General features: G+C 41.4%; 1 long non-coding RNA gene across 1 annotated transcript in view; it reads right to left on the minus strand.

The window, feature by feature from the left end:
- The window catches only part of LOC149127542 (uncharacterized), a 53,438-nt gene that overhangs the window by 18,251 nt on the left and 8,470 nt on the right, over positions 1–26,717 (minus strand). Inside the window, exon 2 of the long non-coding RNA XR_016231720.1 lies at positions 22,659–22,856. This is a non-coding gene — a long non-coding RNA (uncharacterized LOC149127542). The remainder of the gene's footprint in view (positions 1–22,658; positions 22,857–26,717) is intronic.

Below are 26,717 nucleotides of genomic sequence, written 5' to 3' on the forward strand. Positions count from 1 at the left end.
TAAAGCCACTTCCTGCAGGGCTGACATCCCATATAGGCTCTGGTATTCCACTTCCAATCCAGCACCCTGCTAATGTGCCTGGGAAAGCAGCAGAAGATGGCCCAAGCACCTGGGCCACTGCATTCATGTGGGAAACCAGGATGAAATGACAGCTCTTGGCTTCAGCCTGGCCCAGCACTCTCTGTTGTGGCCATTTGGGTAGTGAACCAGAGGATGGAAGATCTCTCTTTGTCTCACTTTCTCTTTCTCTGTCACTCTGCTTTTCAAATAAATAATTTTTCAAGGTTTTTTTAAAGATGCATTTATTTTATTTGAAAGGCAGAATGACAGAAAGGCAGAGGCAGAAAGAGAGAGAGATCTTCCATTTGCTGGTTCACTCCCCAAATAGCCGCACTGGCCAGAGTTGAGCCTATCCAAAGCCAGGAGCCAGGAACTTCCTCCAGGTCTCCCATGTGGGTGCAGAGCCCAAGGACTTGGGCCATCTTCCATTGATTTCCCAGACCTTAGCAGAGAGCTGGATCAGAAGTGGAGCAGCTGGGACTTGAACCGGTGCCCATATGGGATGTTGGCACTGCAGGTGGCAACTTTACTCACTATGCCAAGTGCCAGCCCATAAATAAATCTTTTTAAAAAGTTGGCTTTGGGTTTATTTTATATCAGTTTTATTAACTTGATTAATATGAATATGGTTAGAGATGGAGACCAAAAGTCCTATCTCTCTAGAGATGATGCCCTACATGACCCAGTGCATGCATATTTTGTTGTCTAAGCCTACTATTTGTGGTTTGATGATGATAGAGAAACAAAATCTTTCCCAAGTGCACACAAACAGTCGATATATTTTAATTGCTGCTTGGGAAATGGTGTTACTATTTTCCCTGTTCCTTCCTCCAAACAAGTTCCTTCATTGGAGGGCTTCTATTTAGTTCGAGTGTTTCCAATTTAGTGTTGTCAATCCTCCAGGCCCTACCCTGCTGCACCACACCCAACTGAGCTCTGCCAGGCAATGCCCCACAATCTAAGCTTTGCTTGTCTGCTGCTTCTTTCATGTGCTAAGCTTCTGACATTTATTTTATTTTCCACCTGCTATGAGAAGCAGAGCTAACTCTAAAGATCTGTGTCTATTAATCCATCTATAGAATGGGTAGTGTTATAGGCAAGTAATCTTCAAAAAGTCCATGTAGATGCATATTATGAAAAGATATGCAAGAATTTCAAAATTTTTACAACAAAATAAACATTTTTCTGATTTTTTTAAAAAATGTATTTGTTTGAGAGAGAGAAAGAGAATGAGTTAGAGCTCTTATCTGCTGATTCACTCCTGAAATGCTCATGATGGCCAGGCCTGGACGAAGCCAAAACCCAGAGCCAGAAACTCAATTCAGATCCCCCATGTGAATGGTAAGAACCCAGTTGCTTGAGCCATCTCTGCTGCCTTCCAGGGTCTATGTGAGCAGGAAGTTGGATTCAGGAGCCAGACGTGGGTACTGAACCCAGGGACTCTGATGCCACACCCAGATGCCTTCACCACTAAACGAAATGTCTGCCCTGATATGAACTTTCTGAAGAGCTGTCATATATGCCTTGCGGCATTCTCTCTTAAGTATATTTTAAAGGTTTCCTTTTAAACTCAGTTATCTTTCTTTTTGGTTTAGTTTTGAGAAGCAAAGAACCAAAAGCCTTTTGAAAAGAAGCATGCCAAGTCCAGTTGACATCAGCATTTATTAAAGATGTCTCCAGATGATTCTATCACCTCTCAGGGTCTATGGTTCTCTGGCTGTATGTGAGAAGTATCTAGGACAGCTTCCCACTGATCAAATCCCACTGAGTTCAGTTGTGTAGGTGATTTCAGTGCACAATGGGGATGGGTAGTCACTGCTGTAGACACTGGGGGTGCCTTTAACACACGGGCATTGTGTAGGGAGAAACTGGCTGTAGACTTGCATGTTCCTGGTTGCAGACTCTAGATTGGAATAAGATGAAAAATATATAGCCTCATAAATGAGGAGATTTGAAAAATAGAAAGAAGACTTAGAAGGGTGGGTATAATTTAGTGGTTAACATTCCTGGATCCTACACCAGAGTACCTGTATTCAATTCCTGCTCCAACTTCTGACTCCAGCTTCCCAGTAGTGCAGGTCCTGGGAGGCAGAGGTAATGGCACAAGTGGTTGTGTTCCTTTACCCTTGGCTGCTGCAGCCATTAGAAAAGTGAAACAGTGTGTGTGTGTGTGTGTGAGCTCTCTTTTTTCTCTCTTTTGCCCTCCCTCTGTGTGCTGTGTATGTGTGTGTGTGTGTCTATGCTTTTCAAGTAAACAAACAGAATGTAGTACAAAGGAACTTGTGCGAGGTAGAGTGAAGTTTGTTTTTCAGTGGAAAACCATGCATGTCTATAGCTCATCCTTCTGAGTATTGTGGAAACTATTCTATGGAAATGATTTTACTACTGTAAATAGAACACCACTGATAGCAATGCAAAATTATTAACTATAGACATACAAATTCTATCTGAAAGATTCTATTGACTTCTTTCCTCTACTGTTCCTGTACTGTAGACTCTAATTTCCCCTCCATTTACACATTCATTTAACTGTAATACGTCTGTGTCTTTGTTTCTCCCATTGAACCAGTTTTGATCTCACCAGTTTCATCATTAATAAGTTAAATAAAATAAACACTTTTTTTTGTATCTCTATGGGAGATATGATTTTACTCCTTTTGTAAATTTTTTTTTTATTTTTTGACAGGCAGAGTGCACAGTGAGAGAGAGAGAGAGAGAGAAAGGTCTTCCTTTTGCCATTGGTTCACCCTCCAATGGCCGCCACGGTTGGCACGCTGCGGCCAGCGCACCGCGCTGATCCGATGGCAGGAGCCAGGTGCTTCTCCTGGTCTCCCATGCGGGTGCAGGGCCCAAGGACTTGGGCCATCCTCCACTGCACTTTCTGGCCACAGCAGAGAGCTGGCCTGGAAGAGGGGCAACGGGGACAGAATCCGGTGCCCCGACCGGGACTAGAACCCGGTGTGCTGGCGCCGCAAGGCGGAGGATTAGCCGGGTGAGCCGCGGCGCCGGCCTCCTTTTGTAAATTTTTAAAATGCTATTACAGTTTCAAGAGTTTTAATCCTTTAAGTAAGGATTGGCTGTTATGTTTTTCAAAGTAACTGTTGAGCTAAGAATTCTAAATTTCACCAATTTGATTATGTTGAATAAAACTAATATTGTATATATCATGTTCTTACATGTGTAAGTGTAAACTGAATTATTTCCCATATTATTTCATCCAAAGCATGACTATAGTAAAATACCAGGGTACTACCAAAATGTCATGGAAAAATGGAATTAAAAGATGAGTTTATTTTGCTGTGAAATTTTTTGAAAATCTATGCATAGTTTTTTCATAATACACATTTTCCATAAACTTTTTAATATTCTTCACTTTATCATTTTAATAGTGTCTAATTCATACATTGCACAAAGAAAAATATTAATTTTATTTTCCTAAGCAACTTATCAGGATAAACCACTAGGTGGCAAAATAACATTTCTGATGCCAAATTTGAAGCAAGGCCTAAACTATGTTCAATATTATAATTAAAATAGAGATGGTCATTGGATTCTAACTTGATAACATTTTCTAAGGAAATCCAATCTTTATAATAAACTTTTTAAAACACCAGAATTCAAATATATGGAATTAAGCCATCTATCCTGAAGTCAGAGATAAACTTGAATTAAAAATTATTCTGGGGGGACTGTTCCCTGGTTCAGTGGTTGTGACACTGCTTGGGCATCCCATTTGGATCCAAGTCCCAGATCCACTTCTGATTTCAGCTTCCTAGTAATGTACACCTGGGGGCAGCAGGTGATAACTCAAGAGTTGCTGGGTCCTTGCCAAACATGTGGGAGACCTGAGTTAAGTTCTGGGCTCCCGGCTTTGGCCTCCCAGCTGGCACCTGGGAGTGAACCAATGGATCTCTCTCTCCCTCTCTCTCTCTCTTTCTCTCAAATAGAATGAAAATAAATAAAACTAAAATTAAAAGAAAATAAAATTATTTTGTACTGTGTAATAGAGCAAAATACTCCAGTATAAAGAGACTTATGATATCATCTAAACTAGGTTTCTCCTTTATGCTGACACTGGCTTTAGGATATTTCCCCCAGAGATTTATTTATTAATTTGAAAGGAAGAGCAACAGGGAGAGAGGAAAGACACACAGAGAGAAGTCTTCCATCTGCTGGATAACTTCCCAAATGGCCACAATGGAAAGGGCTGGGCCAAGCCAAAGCCAGGAGCCTGGAATTCCATCCATATCTCCAATGTGTGTGAAAGGGGATCAGCGTTGTGGCATAGCAGGTAAAGCCTCTACTTGAGATGCCAGAATTCCATAAGGGAGCTGGTTCGTGTCCTGGCTGCTCCACTTCTGAGCCAGCTCCCTTCTAGTGGCCTGGGAAAGCAGCAGAAGATGGTTCAAGTGCTATGACCCCTACAACTCACACAGGAGACCTGGAAGAAGCTCCCGGCCCCTGGCTTTGGCCTGGCCCAGACCCCACCTTGGTGACCATCTGGGGAGTAAACCAACAGATGAAAGCTCGCTCTCCCATCCCTCCCCCCACTCCTCCACTGTATAACTCTGACTTTCAAATAACAAATAAATCTTTAAAAAAATTTGCCCCATAGGTGACAGAGGCTCAAACACTTAGGCCATCTTCTGCTACTTTTCCCAGGCCATTAACAGGGAGAGCAATTTGAAGTGGAGCAGCTGGAACATGAACCACCACATGGGATGCCAGTGTTGCAGGCATTGGCTTTACTTACTATACCACAACGCTAGTCCCATTTTATGTTTACTCATTTGAAAAGCAGAGAGACAGGGACAGACAGAGGGAAATCTTTCATCCCATTGGTTCACTCCCCAAAGGTCTGCAACAGCTGGGACTGTGATGGGCTAAAGTTGGAAGCCAAGAAATCAACCTGGACTCAGGTACTTTAGCCAGCACCAGTTGTCTCCCACAGTATGCGTGGGCAGGAAACTGAACTGGAAGCTGATCCAGGACTTGAACCCAGGCCACCAGATGTTGGATGCAAGCATCCTAAGCAGTACTTTAACTGCTGTGCTAATCACCCACTCCTCTTTTACTTTAAATAGATAGGGGAATTGTTTCAGGAAAGATGGAACAAAAAATTGACAATAAAAGAAAATAAAAACAGAATTCTTCTTGGATACACATTAAAATACAAATGGACAAAATTGGTTATTTTGTACCACAATTTTCCAAAAACATAGTACTCTCCTAAAAGTTTTGGTAATTAAAATTTTACATTAAGGGGTGAGAATTGTCGCACAGAAGATAAGCCACCAACTGGGATGCCCATGTCCCATATCAGAATGTTGGAGTTTAAGTCTCACCTCTACTTCTTTTATATACATACACACACACACACACACACACACACACACACATATATATATATATATAGAGAGAGAGAGAGAGAGTGCTTTTATTTAATAAATACAAATTTTGCAAGTACAACTTTTGGATTATACCTGTTCTTCCCCCCCCCCATATCCGCCCTCCCACCCCCAAACCATCCCATCTCCTACTCCCTCTCCCATCTCATTCTTCATAAAGATTCATTATTAATTATATTTATACACAGAAGATCAACTCTATACTAAGTAAAGATTTTAACAGTTTGCACCCACACAGACATACAAACTATAAAGTGTTGTTTGAAGACTAGCTCTACTGTTAATTCTCATAGTACAACACATTAAGGACTTCTGATCCAGTTTGTTGCTAATATGCAGTCGGGGAGGCAGCAGGTCATAGCTCAAGTACTCAGGTCCCTGCTTCCCACTTTGGGAGACCTAGATGCAGTTCCTCACTTCGACTTGGCTTAGCCTTTGCTGTCACAGCCATTTGGGGAGTGAACTAGCAGATGGAAAATCTCTTTTTCTCTTTCTCTCCCTCTGTCACTCTGCCTTTCAAATAAATTAAAATTAGATACTTTTAAAAATTTTAAATCAAGGTATTTATAGCAATGAAAAGCGGGAATTCTGGTAGTGATAGCATGAAGGAATCTGATGATTTTTTTCTCACTCAGGGAACTAAACACTGGACAAAACTGTGACAAGCAGGTCTTCAAAGGCACTGAAAATGACCAAAGACAGGCAAAAATTGAGAAGGGTTTACTCACTGAAAATGGCCATTGGATGATTTTCTTTCTAGAGCATTCTTCTGTCACTACCATACCCTAGATCAGGAAGTGGAAAACAATAGTCCTGCACCCCAATGGCAGATGATGGATTTCTGATAAATGGAGTAGCTAGAAATTTAACAGAAAATATTTGAAAGTGATATTACTGCAAAATATGACTACAAACCAAGTCCTAGTCCGTGGTTGTAAATATATTGTATATATATATATTATATAATATGTATATATATAATATGTATATATGTATATGTTATATATACAGGGAAGGTCCCGGGAGCTTGGTGAAAAGGCAGGCAGAAACCAGAGAGGAAAGACTTCTCTGAAAAGCAGAACTAATCCTAGTGAGATCCAAGCTTCTTGTGCCTCCAACGAAACGTACCCCTCAGCCTGTACATGGCTTAGCAAGTGGACACCTTTTAATATGTCAGGGAGCAGAAGCTGGAACAGGCAGAGTAATTTCTAGTGACTCAGGGAGACATGCTAGAAGCAAAGGAACCCACAAAAGGATAGGCCTCCAAACCTAAATCTTTGATGCATCATTAAACTGCACAGATCCAGGGGAGATATCTGAAAAAGCAGAATCTAGCAAGTGAAAGAACTGAGTAGAGATCCTGGCTGTTGTCTGATTCTAAGAAAGATAACTCCTGTTTTAATAAACAAGCAAAAGTCCTCACAAGAACAAAAGAGATTTCATAACCTCTTCAAAGTAATACCTAAAAATGTTTTTAGTTGAACAAAACTTATCTGATGCACAAAAACACAGAAATAGAAATTTCTGAAAGATTCCATTTGTTGGATTTAAAACACAAAGATTTCAAAGTAGCTGCTATGCATATGTTCAGGTAATGAAATGAAAATGTAATTTTATGGTTGAACAAATAAGAAATTTTAAGAGAAACAGAAGCTGTATACCAGAAGTTAAGAAACGCAGTAACTGAAATGAAAAATTAACTAGATGTACAGAGCAGCAGATTTCAGGTAGCAGAAGAAAGAACCTAAACGTGAAGGTAACTCATTAAAAAGATCCAGGTCAAAGAACCAAGAAAGATTGGAGAAAACAAAGCATCAAAGATTCATAGTTCAATATCAAACAGTCTACCATATGGGAATTTTGAATCTTAAAAAAAGAGAAGAACAAAAAAGGGGAAAGCAATTTTTAGAATATATAACAGATGAAAACTCCAAATTTCACAGAAAACGTGTAGTTCGCCAAACCTCAATAAGCCCCAAGTAGTATAGACACAACAGAAACCTCATCTAAACATACCTAGATGAAAGCCAAGCATGCAGGAAAAATTCTCAAAATAGAATGTGTTTGTAGCAGCACTATTTATAATAGGAAAAACTAGAAAGAATCTACATGCCTGATATCTATCTCAGACCTGGATACATTAATTATGATGTTTACATAATGGACTGGTTGCTACTGAAAAAAATAACATTGACTGAACTACTAACGTACACAACAACATAAAGGGGTTACAAAAATGCCATGACAGCTGACATAATTACATACGGAGTGATTCTATTTACTAAAAGTTACAGAAAAGGCAAACTCACACAAAAGATAAAAACAGTGATTGACTGGGAATAGGGGTCATAGGAGGGTCTGATTAAAAAAGAGACTGGGAGGGGCTGACATTGTTTCACAGCTGATTAAGCCTCCATTTCATATGCCTGCTTCCCATATGAGCACCGGTTCCAGTTCTGGCTGCTCCACTTCTGATCCAACTCCCTGGTAACGTTCCTGGGAAAGCAATGGATTATGGCTCAGCTACTGTGCCACTGCCCCCACGTAGGAGACAGGGATGGAGTTCCTGGTGCTTGGTTTTATCCTGGCCCTGCCCTAACTGTTGTGGCCATTTGGGAAGTGAACCAGTGGATGGAAGAGCTTTCTCTCTCCACTCTCTCTCTCTCCCTGTCTGTAACTTTTTTTAAAGTGAAAGGGAGGCCGGCGCTGTGGCTCACTTGGTTAATCCTCCTCCTGCGGTGCCGGCACCCTGGGTTTTAGTCCCAGTTGGGGCGCCGGATTCTGTCCCGGTTGCTCCTCTTCCAGTCCAGCTCTCTGCTGTGGCCCAGGAAGGCAGTGGAGGATGGCCGAAGTGCTTGGGCCCTGCACCCACATGGGAGACCAGGAGGAAGCACCTGGCTCCTGGCGTAGTACCGGCAGTAGTGGCCATTTGGGGGTGAACCAATGGGAAGAAGACCTTTCTCTCTGTCTCTCTCTCTCTCACTGTCTAACTCTGCCTGTCAAAAAAAAAAAAAAAAAAGTGAAATGGAAATTTGGGGGTGATTAAAGTATTTTATGATTTGATTTTATGGGTAGTGATAATACAGCATTCATGTAAGTGTAATAAAATTAATATTTAAAGTAACGGCAGGCCGGCGCCGTGGCTCAATAGGCTAATCCTCCACCTTGCGGCACCGGCACACCGGGTTCTAGTCCCGGTCGGGGCGCCGGATTCTGTCCCGGTTGCCCCTCTTCCAGGCCAGCTCTCTGCTATGGCCAGGGAGTGCAGTGGAGGATGGCCCAGGTGCTTGGGCCCTGCACCCCATGGGAGACCAGGAAAAGCACCTGGATCCTGGCTCCTGCCATCGGATCAGCGCGGTGCGCCCGGCTGCAGCGGCGGCCATTGGAGGGTGAACCAACGGCAAAGGAAGACCTTTCTCTCTCTGTCTCTCTCTCTCACTGTCCACTCTGCCTGTCAAAAAAAAAATAAATAAATAAATAAAAATAAAGTAACGGCAGCACTGTGTCGAAGTGGGTAAAGCTGCCGCCAGTGCCGGCATCCCATATGGGCACCAGTTCTAGTCCCAGCTGCTCCTCTTCCAATCCAGCTCTCTGCTATGGCCTGGGAAAACAGTAGAAGATGGCCCAAGTCCTTGGGCCCCTGTACCCATGAGGGAGACCCAGAGGACACTCCTGGCTCTTGGCTGTGGATCAGCCCAGGTCCGGTCATTGTGGGCATCTGGGGAGGATGGATAACTGTCACTCCCCGTCTTTGTGGAGGAACGACACAGGACCCTGCGCTGTTCTTTTGTCTGCTTGGCCCTTCCCGGGTTTGCTGCTGGTTCTTCCCGGGTTGGCTACCGACCCTTCCACCTCCGTGGAAGGGCGGTTCCCCCTGCCACACTCCCCACTTCCGCGAGGGAGGGGCACACCGCCGGCCGGCTCTCTCAGGGGCTGCACAGGTGTTCCTCTTAGATGTTCTTGGTGCATGTTGTCTCTCTCCTCCTTTATAGTCCTCTTCCACCAATCCCAACTCTGCTACCCACACGCCGAGTACGCTGCTCTCCTCCAATCAGGAGCAGGATCAGCTCCTGCAGGTCATCACTCAAGTTGGCGAGAGGCAGCTGCGTAGAAGTTGTTACTCCCTTCTCAGCGCCATATTGTGGGAGAGCAGATGCATAGAATAAGTCTTAATTCCAGTAACAGTCTAGTCCGAGTTGCTCCCCACAGATAACCTCTCCTCTGTCTCTCCCTTTGTCTGCACCTCTACCTGTCAAGTAAATAAATTTAAAAAATCTTAAAAAAAAAAAAAAGCTGAATTTTCTTGTTTGTAAATTCTACCTCACTTCATTTGTTTAAAAGAAAGTAACAGCTACACACAGATACATAGAGGCCTTGAAAACAAAAGGACTTGAACTTAACAGTAGATTTCAGCAGGTCAGGAAGGTGAAAGTAAGCAAGGATGTAGAGCAAGAGTTGGAGAATCATGCACTGTGAGTTACATCTGGCCTGTGGCCTGCTTTTGTTTTTTGTTGTTGTTGTTGTTGTTTTTGAGACACAGCTATGCTGATTTACTTGCATGACTATGGACACTTTTGCACTGCAATAGCAGGGTTCAGTGGTTGTGAACTGAAAAATCCCAACTTCAATTATCTGCATCTATAGAAAAGACTTCCCTATCCTGATAGAAGACCAAAATAATATAATTAATAAGATTGATTTAATGAATGATATCAGAATGAGTAGGCTATCATCAACAAAAAAGACTATGTCTATTTATCCCAAACTCTTCTTGTATTTATTTAAAATAAAATAATTATGTGTAGCATACATAAACACACACACACACTTGAATTATGACAAATTCTTTATAGACCACATTCTTTAACTCACAGTACAAATACACTGGAAAGAAATAAACTTCAAACAAAACCCTAAAGAACAGCTGAATTTTTTTAAACTTTATTTATTTTCAATTTATTTGAAAGGCAGAGAAAGAGACAGAGATCAATCAATCTCCCATCTGTTGGTTCACTACTCAAATGCCTCCAAGTTGGGCCAAGCTGAAGCAAGAAGTCAGGAAATCCATCTGGATCTCCCAGAATAGCTGGAGCTCAAATTGGCACTGTGATAGTGATTTGCACAGCCCAAGCAGTGGCTTAACCCATTGTGCTACAATACACCACTGCCCCAGGAGTGCAAACACTTGAACAATCTTCTGCATAATACCTGAATCAAAACTGAAGTTACAAGCAGGTTTCATATCAGCCAGTAGCCAAAACTTCACATAGGAACAATATGTATGTGTGTCTTGATGGTCTTTTTTGTTTTGATGGTCTTTTTGTTAAACAACACTAACAGTGACATAACCAAATGGGGCATTTACTTCAAGAAATTAGAAATGTGGTAGGCATGGCACAGCAGTTAACTCACTGCATGGGACACCCCCATCCCATATCAGAGCAACAATTCAAGTCCTGGTGACTCCACTGCCAATGCAGCTCACTGCTAACGTGCATAGGAAGCAACAGATGATGGCTTGAGTACATGTATATCTCATCCTCTGGATCTATATCAAATCTCTTCTCCTGTTTTTCATCTTTTTATTCTTTTCCTTTGAGTTCTATGCACATTTCTCATTCACTCCTTATATACTTCTATAATATCCAACATGGTGTGAATTATCTCCTTTGCACTTCCAAAATGTTCTGCAGCATTCTGATCCATTCACACAACCTACCTTTGGGTTAACTTCATTTTAGACTGACAAATTCACTGTTAATTCATTACCTAATTCTGTCATGAATGATAGTAACTTTTTTGGTATCTGTCAACAGGGTTTACTTTTTGTCAGTCAATAGCAAGAAATCTACCCTTGCTTTGTCTTAGGACTGGAGTCCCACGAGATACTGAACTAGGCCCCATTCAAATCTTCAAGAATCCTCTATGGGGAAATGCGAAGAAGTCTTTAACCATCCCTATTAGAGGAAAATATTTGATATAATCAGAAACGATGAATTTTTTTATGTTTCTTCCACGAGTCTAGTAAAAGAGGCTAAAATTGATCAGCGAGATGATTTCAGTATTTTCCTGACACAATTGTCTTTATTCACAACCACAGTCACCATCCTCCCACTTCTGCCTGGCATGGTCTCCTGCATCAGAGAAAGTGTCCCCTGGATTGACACGTCTGCTGTACTGCTGGACAAGAGTTCTTACCTCAACAACAAGGGTGATGAGGAAAGGATGATGAGAGCCCCTTCTTATGACCAGAGCACCACAAATAGGCACCTCAGTTTTAGACCAAGAGTTCAGAATGCTTAGGTGAGCTGCCTATCCTGCTGTTAAAGAAACACCATGTAAGTTCTCCTTTATATTGGGAGAGTTAGGCCCTCTATTTCACTTCATAAGGACATGGGTTGAAGTTATGTATAAATGTTTGAGAAAAATCAGGGCAAAAGAATGTTGGAGGTCAGGCCAGCGCCGCGGCTCACTAGGCTAATCCTCCGCCTTGCGGCGCCAGCACACCAGGTTCTAGTCCCGGTCGGGGCGCCGGACTCTGTCCCGGTTGCCCCTCTTCCAGGCCAGCTCTCTGCTGTGGCCAGGGAGTGCAGTGAAGGATGGCCCAAGTACTTGGGCCCTGCACCCACATGGGAGACCAGGAGAAGCACAATGGCTACACAGACAGCCTAACGTCCTGACACCTGAAGAACCAGGCTTGGATTAGAGCACATCTGTAGCCTGTGCACATGGATTTCATGTGGCTTCTCAGTGGTCCTCTGGAAGAGTCTCCCTTATTATTGTAAACCAAGTACAGCAGGAGTTATTCTCTTAATGTTTATGTTCATCTATTTGAAAAGCAGAATGACATGGACAAACACACACACATACACACACAGAACAGAGAGAGAGAGAGAATCTTCCTTCCACTGATTCACTCCTCCAAATGGCTACAATAACCAGAGTTGGGCTATGATGAAGCCGGGAACCAGGAACTTCTGCATCTCCCACATGTATGGTCGGGGCCAAGTACTTGGGCCATCTTCTGCTGCCTTCCCAGGTGCATTAGCAGGGAGCTGGATCAGAAGCAGAGAGGCTGGAACTCACACTGGCACTTCCATATGGGATGTGGGCCTATTGCACTATAGGGCCCACCCCAGTAGAAATCATAATGAAAATTTGAAAGGTAGAATCAGATAGATAACCGTGTCCCTGAAACAAATAAGGTTGCACAGATAATAAGTGGCTTTGTATGCTTGAAAGCCTTTGGAACATTGTTAATGTTGTATCAATGAAGAATCAAATTCATCATGATACCAATGACTAAATGATTCTGTGTACTTAGGAAAAAGTAAGTGGGTGAGCTAGATCACCTGCATCACTCTAACATCAATGTTCTTCCAGTCTCCATTTCTGTTTTTCTTTTCATTGTTATTATTGTTTTGGTTCTAGGATAGGCATCTCAGTTTTAGGGACTGTCTTGGCCATTATCCTCTTTAAAAAAAACTGTGCCATTTACAGCCAAGACCCGTGAAAACCAACAACATCCCCTCTGGCCACGGATGGGTGTGGGAGTGATAGGGCACTTCCTCTGATGGCCGAGGTGATTGTGTTCTCTCTCAGATGTGAATTGGAGAGCTGGGGGTAAAATGAAGTGATTATTAGTGGGAACCAGAGGTGAAATGGTGTCAGGAAGTAGGTCCAGGGTCTTAAGAGGCATGCTATATTGAGTACATTAAGTAGAACAAGAAATTGAGACTATGGATTAGGAGGAGCTAGGCCGTGGAGAAATATAGTCAGAGGGGAGCTCTGTTTCCATAATTTCTCTAATCCAGCACACTTGAAGTTCACAAAAAACTTTAAATGGGAATCCCTAAGTCCCTCAAGGAAGAGGCCATGGGGAGATCTATACATTATGTATTCCTGGGTGGCCTATATCCTACAAAAGCTTCCTCAAAGTGTATTTGATATTTGGCCCCACTTCCATCATCATTGCCATTTTCAACTATTTCCCCTAACGTGACAGCATTTTCAGTCAATGTATTATGTTCATTAAACTGAAACAGCATTTTCCTTATTTGATTGCTATTTTTAAACATCATTTGCACCCTCCATTGCCACCAAGTCATTAACTCGCTAATCAAGATTTGAAAAACTCTCATTGCATGCGAGGCACACTGTTACTTGTGGTCATAGAAGCTGAACACTGCGAGGATCCCCAGGAGGGCTTTCAGTAAGAGACTGACTCTCAGAGAATGAGATCACTTTGCCAGCTAATTTGAGGCGCCACACACCAAACACAGACAGGAAGTAAGGAAAATTCCCTATTTAAATCCCGACTCTTCAGAGAATTGAGACTTGAACAACCAGAGGACACATATGCAACATCCTGGAACAGGGTGAAGCAGGTAGAAGGAACAAACCAGCATCAAATCCCTCATGAGAAAGTAAATTCAACGTCCTCATTTCAAGAGGAGAATCCAAAGTCTTAGGATGGAAGAGCAGACTGCAAAATTGTGATTCAAACTAAAATATCTTCACTCAAAGTACATTTCTCTTCTTGAAAGAATAAAAAAAATGACTGTTAAGTGCATGGATTACATGGCCTACATAAAATCAAAATTTTTATACTCAAATATCCTTAATCGGTTAATAACCAGAATCTACAAAGAGATCAAGAAACTCCACAAAAACAAAACCAACAACCCAATTAAGAGATGGGCCAAGGACCTCAACAGACATTTTTCAAAAGAGGAAATCCAAATGGCCAACAGGCACATGAAAAAATGTTCAAGGTCATTAGCAATCAGGGAAATGCAAATCAAAACCACAATGAGGTTTCACCTCACCCCGGTTAGAATGGCTCACATGCAGAAATCTACCAACAACAGATGCTGGTGAGGATGTGGGGAAAAAGGGACACTAACCCACTGTTGGTGGGAATGCAAACTGGTCAAGCCACTATGGAAGTCAGTCTGGAGATTCCTCAGAAACCTGAAGATAACCCTACCATACAACCCAGCCATCCCACTCCTTGGAATTTACCCAAAGGAATTTAAATTGGCAAACAAAAAAGCGGTCTGCAGCCTAATGTTTATTGCAGCTCAATTCACAATAGCTAAGACCTGGAACCAACCTAAATGCCCATCAACGGTAGACTGGATAAAGAAATTATGGGATATGTACTCTTTAGAATACTATACCGCAGTAAGAAACAACGAAATCCAGTCATTTGCAACAAATTGGAGGAATCTGGAACACATCATGCTGAGTGAAATAAGCCAGTCCCAAAGGGACAAATACCATATGTTCTCCCTGATCGGTGACAACTGACTGAACACCAAAAAGGAAACCTCCTGAAGTGAAATGGACACTATGGGAAAGGGTGACTTGATCAGCATAGCCCTGACTGTTAATGAACAACTTAATACATTATCCCTCTTAGTAGTTTTTTTGTCTGTTCTACTTAATATGACTGGTTTAATTCTGTAATTAATACACAGTTATTCTTAAGTGTTAAAAATTAACTGAAATGTGATCCCTGTTAAACATAAGAGTGGGAATAAGAGAGGGAAGAGATGTATAATTTGGGACATGCTCAATTGGACTTGCCCCAAATGGTAGAGTTAAAAACATACCAGGGGATTCCAATTCAATCCCATCAAGGTGGCATGTACCAATGCCATCTCACTAGTCCAAGTGATCAATTTCAGTTCACAATTGATCATAATGAAAGGACTAAGAGTCAAAGGGAGCACATAAACAAGTCTAGTACCTGCTAACACTAACCGATGGAATAAATAAAGGGGAGAGTGATCCAACATGGGAAGTGAGATACTCAGCAGACTCATAGAATGGCAGATGTCCTAAATAGCACTCTGGCCTCAGAATCATCCCTAAAGGCATTCGGATCTGGCTGAAAAGCCCATGAGAGTATTTCAGGCATGGAAAGCCAAGACACTCTGGCAAAAGATCTCTGCGAGTGAGATCCCAGTGGAAAGAACAGGTCTTCAAAGAAGGAGGTACCTTTCTCTGAAGGGAGGAGAGAACCTCCACTTTGACTATGACCTTGTCTAAACAAGATAAGAATCGGAGAACTCAGAGGGCTTCCATAGCCTTGGAAACTCATGACTGGAGCATAGGGAGACTACTGATGCCATAGACAGGAGTGTCAATTGGTAAAGTCAACAACAGGAGTCACTGTGCACTTACTCCTCATGTAGGATCTCTGTCCTTAATGTGCTGTGCATTGAGATTTAATGCTATAATGAGTACTCAAACAATATATTTCACTTTGTGTTTCTGTGGGGGTGCAAACTGTTGAAATCCTTACTTAATGTATACTAAACTGATCCTCTGTAAAAAAAAAAAAAAAAAGAAAAAAAAAGAAATTACAATAGGTCTGATCTGATTTCATCATCATTTAAAAAAAAATCATCTATTATTTTTCACTTTATGTTTCTGTGTGGGAGCAAACTGTTTAAATCCTTACTTAATGTATACTAAGCTGATCTTCTGTATATTAAGATAATCGAAAATGAATCTTGATGTGAATGGAAGGGGAGAGGGAGTGGGAAAGGGGAGGGTTGTGGGTGGGAGGGACGGTATGTGGGGGAAGCCATTGTAATCCATAAATCGTACTTTGGAAATTTATATTCATTAAATAAAAGTTAAAAAAAAATATCCTTAATCACTCCAATCACCTCAAAAAAAAAAAAACCCACACTGCCCTATACAAATAGAAGCATGGATAAAATGGATTAGCCAAGAAGTCATGCAGTAGACAGTTGTGCAAAGGTGTAGGAGATGATAATGATATCTGATAAATAATTATAAAGAGTAGGTAATTTGGGTCTCTACTACCATTCTGCCCAAAAGCTACTGGCTGAGTCTGATCTATGTAGCTTTTGGCAGAGAGGAAATGGGAGCCCCAGTGACTTGTAGAGGTCACATGTCCAGTGGGCATATAAACCAGTGAGAGGCACCCTATCCCTAAAGGAGAGAGCATGGCATGGAGAGTGGGAGGTGGCCTCACACTGGGTATGGGACCATGAGCAGTGTGAGGAGGGCTCTATAATAGGATGGTGATCTGGCTCCAAGTATCAGGAGTAAGAATCAGGAGGGTTTCCATGCAGAAATCCACCAGTGAAGAGAATCATATCCAGAGTAGGGAAATACAGCCATTTGTGCAAGGGAAAATGGTGACAGTGGAACAAGATTTGTTGCACTCGGGATATTGATATTAAATTAACCAGTATACTAAGAACAATGATAGCCAGGGCTAGATGTTGTGGCACAGAGAGTTAAGCCACAGCTTGAGATGCCCATATCCCGTATCAGAGTGCCTAGTTTGAGTCCCGACTATTGTGTTTCTGAGCCAGCTTCCTGATAACGCACTTGGGAATGGTCCAGGTACTTGAGTTCCTGCCACCCACATGGGAGGCTTGGAAGCAGTTCTTTAATAAAAAAAAAAAAAAAAAAGATGTATTTATTGTATTTGAAAAACAGAGATACAGAGAGATAAGGAGAGAGAGAGAGAGAGAGCGCGAGTGAGCACATGCCTCCATCCACTGATTGACTCTACGAATGGCTGCAATGGCCATGGCTGGGTCAGGCCGAAGCCAGGAACCAGGAGCTTCCTCCAGGTCTCTCACACGGGTTCGGGGCCCAAGCACCTGGGCCATCCTCTGTTGCTTTTCCCAGGCACATTAGCAGGGAACTGAATAGGAAGTGGAATAGCTGGAACTCAAACTGGTGCCATATGTTATGCCAGCACTGCAAGTGGAGGCTCAACCTTCTACACCACAGTGCTAGCCCCACTGGATGGAGTTCTTGACTCCTGGCTTCAGTCTGTCCCAGCCCCAGTCGTTGTGCCCATCTGGGATGTGAACAAGAAAATGGAAGATATCTCCTTCTCTCTCTCGCTCTCGCTCTCAGTCTCACTCTCACTCTCGCTCTCACTCTTGCTCTGTCACTTTGTCTTTCAATGAAGTATTTTTTCTTTTTAAAAGATAAAGAATCATGGTTAAGAGTTAGATGATAGACAGATAGATGATAGAAAAATACAAATGTAAATGTATATACATATACACAATACTAAACCTTTATCTGGGTTTAGCCTTCCGGGGTTTCAGCTATCCTCAGTCAACAGTGATTCAAAAATAAGAGTACAGTACAATGCAATAGATATTTTGATCTAAAGAGAGCTCACATTTCCATAATTTTTATTAAAATATATTGTTACAATTAGCATTTTATATTAGTTATTATTGTTAATAGCTTACTGTGCCTAATTTTTCAACTGAACTTTTTCATAGGCATATATGAGTAAGAAAAAACAGTGTATATATAGGATTTGGTATTATCCATGGTTTCACACATCCACTGGGGGTTTGGAACAGAGACTTGGTGCCTAAAACAATAGAAATTTATTGCTCACAGTTCTGGGGGTTGGCAAGCCCAAGATTTAAGTGTCTGCAGATTCAGTTCTGGCTAGGACTTTCTTCCCGGCTTGTAGACGGCTGCCTTCTTGTTGTGTCATCACACAGCCTTTTCTCAGTATGCTTACATGGAGATTACATGGAGACATTCTCTTTCTCCCTTTTCATTTTAGGCCACCAGTTCAATCAGATTAGTATCCCCACGCTTAATGACCTCAGTTAACCTTTATAACCTCCTAAAAGCCCTTCTCCAAATCCAGGCACACTGGAGCTTACAGCACGTGAACTTGGGGGAGTGGGTGAGGTACAATGCAGTCCACAAATTGTACATATAAGGGTATTTCAAACAGTTCATGGAAAATCAGATTAAAATATGTTTATTTTGCTGCAACAAATTATTATTAAAGTTCTTGTATAAGAGAGGTTTCAAAAAAGTTCATGTAAAGTGCGCAGTATAAAAAATGTTTATGGATGGATTTCAAAAAATGTTTGCACCAGACTTTCCATTTACTCTTTTTTTTAAAGATTTATTTATTTATTTGAAAGTCAGAGTTACACAGAGAGAGGGGAGGCAGAGAAAGAGAGATCTTCCATCCACTGGTTCACTCCCCCAAAACTGGCTGCAATAGACGGAGCTGCGCCAATCCTAAGTCAGGAGCCAGGTGCTTCTTCCTGGTCTCCCATGCGGGTGCAGGGCCCAAGCACTTGGGCCATCCTCCACTGCCTTCCCAGACCATAACAGAGAGCTGGATTGGAAGTGGAGCAGCCAGGTCTCAAATTGGCGCCTATATGGGATGCTGGTGCTTCAGGCCAGGGTGTTAACCCGCTGTGCCACAGTGCCGGCCCCTCCATTTACTCTTATTTCACACGAATTTTTTGAAGTGTCCTCCCATGTGCCTATAGATTAGGAGATCTTAGGTTATCTAAAATTACTATGATCAAGTATTTCAAGTCTGGTGACTATAAACTGTGTCAGAGCTTTTGATTCTCTCAGTTAGGCTGGTCCACTATGATGCTTGCATGAGTATACATACACCCAGTGCCCAGATCTTCATTTCTCATATCATCCTCTATTACAGGAAAAGCCAGAACTTTCATGTTTAAAAACAAGTGGCTGATTTCAAGGCTAGGTTAAAAAAAATGTATAAGGTATAAGCTGAGCCTTAAACATATTTGTGGTCAGGAATAATGAAATGCTCAATGATGGGCACATGACAAAAGGTCACTGAAGCTGGATTGAAAGGGCTCCCTTGGGCTAAATTCTGGATCATTTGAGCCTCAAAATATATAATGACATTCATCCATGATAACCATTGAATAAAATCAAGCTCCATGAATCCATAACAACTAGTTTACCAATTACATATATTGGAATTTAAAAAATAGCATATTTGTGAAAGAAAGAGAAAGCCCATCCACTGGTTTTCTTTTTTTTTTTAACTTTTATTTAATGAATATAAATTTCCAAAGTGCAGCTTATGGAGTACAATGGCTTCCCCTGCCATAACGTCCCTCCCACCCGCAACCCTCCCCTTTCCCACTCCCTCTCCCCTTCCATTCACATCAAGATTCATTTTCAATTCTCTTTATATACAGAAGATCAGTTTAGCATACATTAAGTAAAGATTTCAACAGTTTGCACCCACACAGAAACATAAAGTGAAAAATACTGTTTGAGTACTAGTTAGAGCATTAAATCTCAATGTACAGCACACTAAGGACAAAGATCCTACATGAGGAGTAAGTGCACAGTGACTCCTGTTGTTGACTTAACAAATTGACACTCTTGTTTATGGCATCAGTAATCACCCTAGGCTCTTCTCATGAGCTGCCAAGGCTATGGAAGCCCCCTGAGTTCACTGACTCTGATCATATTTAGACAAGGCCATGGTCAAAGTGGAAGTTCTCTCCTCCCTTCAGAGAAAGGTACCTCCTTCTTTGATGACCCATTCTTTCCACTGGGATCTCACTCGCAGAGATCTTTCATTAAGGTTTTTTTTTTTTTTCCCCCCAGAGTGTCTTGGCTTTCCATGCCTGAAATACTCTCATGGGCTTTTCAGCCAGATCCGCATGCCTTAAGGGCTGATTCTGAGGCCAGAGTGCTGTTTAGGACATCTGTCATTCTATGGGTCTGCTGTGTATCTCACTTCCCATGTTGGATCACTCTCCCTTCTTGATTCTATCAGCTAGTATTTGCAGACACTATTCTTGTTTATGTGCTCCCTTTGGTTCTTAGTCCTATCATTATGATCAATTGTGAACAGAAATTGATCACTGGGACTAGTGAGATGGCATTGGTACATGCCACCTTGATGGGATTGAATTGGAATCCCCTGGCATGTTTCTAACTCTACCGTTTGAGGTAAGTCAGCTTGAGCATGTCCCGAATTGCACATCTCTTCCCTCTCTTATTCCCACTCTTGTATTTAATAGCGATCACTTTTCAGTTAAGTTTCAGCACTTAAGAAGAATTGTGTATTGATTACAGTATTCAACCAAAAGTATTAAGTAGAACAAACAAACAAAAAAAATACTAAGAGGGATAACATATTAAGTTGCTCATCAACAGTCAGGGTGAGGGCTGATCAAGTCACCGTTTCTCATAGTGTTCATTTCACCTTATCAGGTTTCCTTTTTGGTGCTCAGTTAGTTGTCACCTATCAAGGAGAACAAGTGGTATTTGTCCCTTTGGGATTGGCTTATTTCAGTCAGCATAATGTTTTCCAAATTCCTAACAGGGATCACTTTTCAGTTAAAATTTAAACACCTAAGAATAATTGTGTGTTAATTACAGAGTTCAACCAATGGTACTAGAACAAAAAAAAATACTAACATGGATAAAGTATTACATTGTACATCAACCATCAGGACAAGAGCTGATCAAGTCACTGTTTCTCATAGTGTCCATTTCACTTCAACAAGTTTCCCCTTTGGTGCTCAGTTAGTTGTCACCATCCACTGGTTTTCTTTCCAAATGCTGTGGACTCAGGAACTCAGTCTAGATTTCCCACGAGGTTGACAGGAATGTAACTACTTGAGCCATCACCTGCTGCATTCCAGGGTGTGCATCAGCAGGAAGGTAGAATTCAGAATAGAGACGGTCCTCAAGTGTAGGCACTTTAATATGTGACACACGCATCCCAAGTGGCATGTTTGCTGCTGAGCCAAACACCCACCCCTACACTGGAATTTTTATAAGGAGTAGTATATTTTTATCATTTACTACAAAAACTTTCTCTTCCCCCAGGTTTTTCTTCTTGATTCTCCTCTGCTGCTGCCCCAAATCGCTCTGTATTGCTATTCCTTAATCTCTAGCCTCAGCTTTGAGCATTTCTCACACTAAGTAGCCAATGAACAAACTCAGCTAATGTTTAAACTTGGGGGGTCCTCCTAGATTCTCATTTTCCCTAAGACACCTACAGACAAATAGTAAATGTGTTTTATCAACTTTATTTTCTTACCATATCTCAAAATTTTCCCATCTATTCTGACCTAACTACTTCTGTACTACTACAAGCCTAGATTACTGCTGCCTTTCCAACCTTCCTGCTTCCATTTCATTTATTAATGTATTCTGCCATTCATTCAGCAAATACATATTTAAGTTCAATTAGGCATTGGCACAAGACAGAGAATTCTGTCCTCAGCTAATTCATGAACTAATTTAATGAATGATTACAAAATTGACCCTGTAAGTACAATTGGGATGACTGATATGAAGGAGACTATAGGACTTATGAGAAGATATAACTAATAAAAAGGATCTAATGAGGAGGATTATCAAAGTCATTTCCAATCACAGCATTTGAGCTGTGATCTGAAAATAGGTATGGGATAGAAAATCCCAAATGATGTATATTGTACATTCAAACTCACCAAGGCAGGGAAGAGCAGGGTACATTCTAGAAACCAAAACAAGCCAGTACAGCTGAAGAACTTTGAGGGAGGCAGAGAAATTCTTGGGAATAAAAATTGACTTGAGTTTTGATGTACTAGACCTGGTGTTGTTAGGGAGCGGGGGGGGGGGGAGGTGAGTATCCAGGATGACCTCTGAAGTTCTGGTTTTAGCTACTAGTTAGAGGAACACCCTGTTTGCTTAGAAAAAGAACATCAGAGAGATCCCAGCCATACATTGCAGTAGAATGCATGATAAAGAACATCAGTTTACTTTCATTTGCCTATAGAGAGCCTGGCAGTGGTGACATATGGAGCTCAGAGAATGCATAGATAGAAAAAGGAATTGGAGAGCAGTTATGAAAATAAGAATGTGCAGAGACTGGGAAGTCAAAGAAGCTAAAGGAAGGAGGCTTTTCTGAACGCAGGAAGTGATGAATAATCCCAATTTCCACTGACATGTCAGAGAATAGTAACTGAAATATGTCCATTGGAATTAACCACACGAAGGTCATTGTGCTTGTACAATAAATTATTTCAAACTCTCAGACGATAGTAGGTGACACACCTGACTATCTCACCTCCACCCCGAGGTACTTCATCACATCACTTTCTCACTGCACTGCTACCAAAGCCCCTTCAGAAAGAGTGTCCTTTATTTAAGCCCCAACTCAAATTTCTTCCATCGATGATCCATTTAACTTTGTGTTTTGATTTACGTGCATTGTGATTTTTGCACATCCTCATCTCTCCCTATTAAAAATATTAGCTCTTTGAGGGCAAGGATTATATTTTATTCATCTTTGCTTCAGTAGTGGCTTGCACATGGGAAGTAAACATGTGTTTAGCTGTATTTTTCAAATTTTCTGTTACTCACGAGATGCTTTGCAATGGATTTTTCATTATCCTGTTTCTCTTTTCATGTGCATTTCTGAAAGAGGCTGACAAGATGTTTCCGAGTGAGCTTTGCCAGGTGTCAGCACATTCGTGGAGTCACCATGGATACACAGTCTGCTTTTCAATTTTGTAAATCAGGAATCTTAATCTCACCAGTTAATCTAGTGATGGACAGGTTCTGTAAAGAATTCATTAAAATCAAGTTACCAAAATATATGCATACATAAACACACACACACACACACACACACACATTCATGCTTTGAAGATGACATACGTCCACATGTTAAATATTCTGAATTAAAGAGTGGTCTGGGGGCCAGCACTGTGGCACAATGGGTTAAAGCCCTAACCTGAAGTGCCGGCATCTCATATGGGTGCCAGTTCTAGTCCTGGCTGCTCCTCTTCCAACCCAGCTCTCTGCTATAGCCTGGTATAGCAGTGGAATATGGGCCAAGTCCTTGGGACCCTGCACCCACGTAGGAGATCTGGAGGAGGCTCCTGGCTCCTGGCTTTGGATTGGCGCAGATCCAGCCATTGTGGCCATCTGGGGAGTGAACCAGCGGATGGAAGACCTCTCTTTCTGTCTCTACTTCTCTCTGTAACTCTGGCTTTCAAGTAAATAAAATAAATCTTTTAAAAAAAAAAAAAAGAGTGGTCTGAATGATCACGAAACATAGACGAAGTAATAAACACATGAAAATATTCAGCTCTTACATGATTTCCATACTTTATACTTTAAAAAAAAGGGAAAAGGAGTGAGAAGGATTGAATCTGAAGATACAGTGAGACTATATGATGAGGTAGGAAGAAAATAGTGTACTCAAAATAAAAAGATCAAGGTACCAATTCCAAGTATGGTTTGATGAGTTTCTTTATCAATTAATGAGGAATCACAAAGCCTACCAAATAAGGGATTATTATGAGAATTCAATTATTCAACTTGTGATAAGTTTCTGGATACACTGTATCCAGATCTGAAGCCAGGAGCCAGGAGGTTGCAGGGGCCCAAGGACTATAAATACTGATTTACATTCTTTTAACCTTCTTCATATCAATATATCAGATTATATGTCCTTTTGTCCCAATTTCTGTTTAGACTAGGAAACATGCTATCTTCTACTTCTTACATGATCTCTCTCTGAAAAACTATTTCATTTATCAACATTTTCTGGAATCATAGAAGTATCAGATTCCAGAAACAGGAAAGTGAACACCATCATCATTATTCAAAATCAAATGTAAATTCATGACCAACAGACCCAACCTGAATGCCAAGTCCACATTATCAAAGCAAGTCAGAACAACCCATAGTCAACTTTGACCAAGAGAACTCCCCATAGGCAAGTGAATATTCTATACCTATTTTATCTAGAGATGTTGTAGTTGGCACATGTTGTTATAGAACATTTTCTAAAGATTTATTTATTTATTTGAAAGTCAGAATTACACAGAGAGGAGAGGCAGAGAGAGAGAGAGAGAGAGAGAGAGAAAGTCTTCCACCCGATGGTTCACTCCCCAACTGGCTGCAATGGCCAGAGCTGCACCAATCTGAAGCCAATAGCCAGGAGGTTCTTCCAGGTCTCCCACGTGGGTGCAGGGGCCCAAGGACTTGGGCCATCTTCTACCGCTTTCCCAGGTCATAGCAGAGAGCTGGACTAGAAGTGGAGTAGCTGGGCCTTGAAACGGTGCCCAAATGGGATGCCAATGATTCAGACCAGGGCATTAACCTGCTGCGCCACAGTGCCGGCCACATGTTATAGAACATTTGTAACACACTCTTTCAGGTTCTGAGCCTTGCTAATCTACCATGATGCTTAATTTTCTGTTCCTGGATCATGCAGCATGCAGACATTTAGTTAAACATTATTTCTGGGTGCACTGTGAGGGTGTTTCCAGATGAGATCAGCTTTGGAATCAGTAGACTGGCCAAAGGGAATTGCCCTCACTAATGTGAGTGGGCTTCATTCAGTCAGGTGAGGGAATAAGGAGAACACAAAGGCTGACCCCTCTTTGAGGAAGAAGAAATTCTTCCTGTCTGGCTGTGTTGAGCTGGGATGTCAGTTCTTTCCTGCATTTGGAGTCCAGCTAGCCATGAATTCTTCCTAGATCTTCAGCCTGAGGGCTTTCTGTTGGGAACTATACCATCACTGATCCTGTGTCTCTCTAGCTTGCCAATAAGAGATCTTGGGACTTCGTAGTCTCCACAGTAGTAGCAGTCAATCGCATACTTCCTGTTGCCTTTTTTTCTGTAGAGAATCCTGATTAGTGCCTACCCTGGAGAAACTGACAGAGCTTTGTGTGGATCTTGGCAATGGCATAGTGACTGAACAAACTCATTGTACATTATCCTCAACACTTGCTACCTCAGTCCATGTATCCAGCTATCTTGATGGATGTAGCATGATTAATGCATACACTCAGTATACATATTTAGAAGCCTTGGCTGGCCTTTGCATATTTTCCAAGATACACAGATATACAAATTTCTGAACTGTTTCTGCAACAACAGGTACTGCAAATTTTCTCCTTGTCTGCCAAATCCAGTAGTAACATGATTCTTTTTTCATGTTTGCAGCATTACATTTATAAGAAAATGCTTAATCCATCTCAGAAGTGCTTATTAAAGACACTGTAGAAGCTAAAGCATGCATTTTGAAATTCAATCATTTCAACAATGTCTCCCCAGGCATCTCCCTCTCTCTCCTCTCTCTCTGTCTCTCTCTCTCTCTCTCTCTCTCCACACATGGCAATCACATACTAGTGGCATCCATAAACATTTAAATAAGAAGAGGAGTGTCATATTTTGTTTAAAATTAAAATATATTAATCTTATTGTATAGGAGATAGTTTGAATTTTAGTTAGCTAGCTATTGTCAAAATCTGCAGTACACTTTATTTCCTAGTAACTTATTTGCAGTGGAAATTTTCTTCTGAGAAAAACTAATATATTACCAATGGTTCATTTTGCGTTATCTTTCAGAAGTTGGTTAACAAATTATCCACAGTATGAACTTTCAACTAAATAAAGTTTCCAAAGACAACACATTGGAAAAAAATAGCATTTTACATATTAGCATGCTTTAGTCAATGAAACAATATTGATCACAGATAGAAATTTTGATGAGAATTTCCTCCTATCTGTTAAACAGGCCTGGGTAAATGACAGATTGATAAATTGACTCTGTCTCTCCCTTATGTCTAAAGGAAAATAAATAAGTCTTTCTAGTCTTTGGGATCATAATTTTCACAAAAGGGAAAATCATAATTCTAATGCAGATACAAGAATGAACAGATGTTAAGGTTGTTATTTAACTCATAGTGAGGGAACCAGGCAGACATTACAACTGGTTCAAAAAATAATCCAAAAATCAGAAATATGCATAGGCCGGGAATACTGAAGTCAATGTGCAAATGAACACAAAACTCTTTCCACAAGGATGGGAGGGACAATGAAGTCCACCAAGCCTCTCCTCAGACAGGAAACAATTTTATGCCTATGGACAAGAACATTTTGCATTCTTATCAGCTATCTACATTTTACAGAGTCATAAAATAGCTTCCATAAAATCAGAAACAGAAAACCCAAAGGGATATAATAATGTAGAGTCTAGTCAATCTCTAATTTCCCACCAAAGCACAAGTTTTTCTTTTTTTTTTAAGAGGGTAGAGTGAGGGAGAGGGAGGGAGAGAGAAAGAGGTCTTCCAGCCACTAGTTCACTCCCCAATTGGCTTCAACAGCTGGAGCTGTGCCATTCCAAAGTCAGGAGCTTCTTCTGGGTCTCCCACAAGGTGCAGAGGCCCAAGGACTTGGGCCATCTTCCACTGCTTTCCCAGGCCATAGCAGAGATCTGGATCAGAAGTGGAGCAGCCAAGACTTGAACCGGTGCCCATATGGGATGCCGGCTCTTCGGGCAGTGGCTTTACTTGCTACGCCACAGCACCACCCCAAGTTTTTCTTTACATTCAAAAATGTAAGCCCTAACCTGCTCCCTAAACCTGTCAATGAGCAAAATTATCAGCAACAAATTGGATTTGA

This window comes from Oryctolagus cuniculus, chromosome 3, assembly GCF_051225735.1.
Source record: "Oryctolagus cuniculus isolate XC-2025 breed Fujian yellow rabbit chromosome 3, ASM5122573v1, whole genome shotgun sequence".
NCBI classification, from domain to species: Eukaryota; Metazoa; Chordata; class Mammalia; order Lagomorpha; family Leporidae; genus Oryctolagus; species Oryctolagus cuniculus.